The sequence below is a fragment of the Callospermophilus lateralis genome, chromosome 9 (assembly GCF_048772815.1).
Source record: "Callospermophilus lateralis isolate mCalLat2 chromosome 9, mCalLat2.hap1, whole genome shotgun sequence".
Classification (NCBI taxonomy): domain Eukaryota; kingdom Metazoa; phylum Chordata; class Mammalia; order Rodentia; family Sciuridae; genus Callospermophilus; species Callospermophilus lateralis.
Window position 1 is genome coordinate 17,926,295 of NC_135313.1, and position 2,021 is coordinate 17,928,315.

The window sequence follows — 2,021 nt, forward strand, 5'->3', positions numbered from 1 at the left end:
ATTAAGCCAGTGTAGACTGAGGAATTGGAGTGGTGGGAAGTCTCAGGAACTGGGAATATAACACCTGTGAAGGTGGGCTGGGAGGAAGGGACTGAAAACCGAAGGGTGTTTAAAGTTTGTCTTAGTCTTGTGTTCTAATAACACAATACACTGGGTAAATTATGGAGAGGTTTATTTTGGTTTATATTTCTGGCTCAAATTTGAGGGACCCACATCTGGTAATGCCCTTTTTAAAAAAATATTTAATTTTTAGTTTTAAGTGGACACAATATCTTCATTTTACAATATGTGGTGCTGAGGAATGAACTCAGTGTGGTAATGCCCTTCTTGCTGCGAGAGACAGGAAGCACAGGAAAGACCAAACTGGCTTTTATACAGGCCTCCTCTTTTTTTTTTTTTTATTGTACACATATATTTAATAATAGGTTTACACAGAATGCTAAGAGCATTTTTCTTTATACCTCACAGAGGCGTGAAAAATACAGACTTTCTATTAATATTCATACCCACAGTACATCCAAATCTAACTCCTAAATAGATGCATTACAATTTGCTTAGAATTTAAAGGCTTAATGGCAAAACTCAGAGGAGGAAAAAATATATGAATTTATTTTACATAACTGGCTGAAAAATAAATTTGAGAGGTAGGAGATAAAATTTAATATGGTCTCATATGCCCTGAAGAAGGTGGTGCCCGACTGGGAGGGGTAATCACTATGCCCAAATAATCTCCTATTTGGAACTTATGCAACTGCAACGTCATGAAATTGTCAGTCCTCTTCCTGCCTGACATGGTGCTGCCACTCTCCTTGATAGCCAGGTCTTTTAAGATCCATAAAAACAATTGCAAAATTGAAGTGTGTTCCCTTCTTTTTAGCTTCTGGGTAGACTTCTTTTACTAATCAAGTCAGTTCTTTCAAAGTTGCATCCGTTCAAGTATAAATCTGCAGCTCGCTGGAGGGTACGTTTCTGCGGGAGAATTCATCCATTCGGTGGTGGCCGCCTTGTTACTGGTGGTAAAGACTCAAAGTAGCAGCGGGCATGTCTTCTCTGGGTCAGTTGGCTTCTCTGGCTATTTCTTAATTTCCTCCTTAGTAAAGCGTGATTCGACATCTTCCGAAGGCTGAAGGGCCTTTGAGACGCTCGCCCTGGCCTCCGACTCTAGCAGCCAGCATGAGTACCAGCAGACCCACTCTTGAGATAACCCATTTAATGAATGGATGGATTTATCTATTCAGGAGAACAGAGCCTGTTTTAGTCAATTTTGTGGGCCTTGACCAAAATACCCAACAAGAACAACTAAAAGGAGGAAAAGTTTATTTGGAGCTGTGTCACCAGCGCTTATTATTGATTCAGTCTGAGATGCAGTTAGATTTAATCAAACCCATTTTATTGATGCTCATCACACTTAAGACACATCCTAATTCTAAGTACTAATTGAGTCTACACCCAAGGGTCCCAGATGCTCACCTGTGACGTGTGCTAGGTCCGGGTCTCTGGAACTCAATCTGGGCTGAAGGGGTCTGGTGCAGGGAGTACAACAGCAACAGGCCTTCTCTCTCAGTCTAGGTCCTGTTAGTCCTGTCGCCACCCCCCCAGAAGTCTGGGTTTTTAAGTCCTAGTTCACTTGTGCTTGAAGCTGATAACTGGATGAGGTCTGGGGTGTACACTCTGGGTGTAGACTCTTACATCACTAATTTAAGTCTAAATTCTGCAGTTTATCTAAGTTTTGCAGTTCACTTTATATCATGGGCACATTGCTTATAGTCTTTTATTCAACACACACACACACACACACACACACACACCAATTAATAGAATCAACAGTCAATAATCCTTTAATATTTCTGGTATTCATATCAGGCTGACATTTTCAGAGGTCTCAGTCCATAGATGACCCACTCCATTGCTCTACCCAAGATGTAGCACATCATGGGGAAGGAGCCCAGGAGAGTAAAGATGTTCCACTTATGTTGGTTCAGGGAAACAGAGAAAGAGGGCATTCTTTCAAGGTATCTTCC

The 2,021-nt window shown here is 41.3% G+C and overlaps 1 pseudogene; it reads right to left on the reverse strand.

Annotated features, from left to right (window-relative positions):
• Window positions 1-658: 658 nt before the first annotated feature.
• On the reverse strand, window positions 659-1,175 carry LOC143407483 (histone deacetylase complex subunit SAP18 pseudogene; annotated as a pseudogene).
• Between the last annotated feature and the right edge of the window lie 846 nt (window positions 1,176-2,021).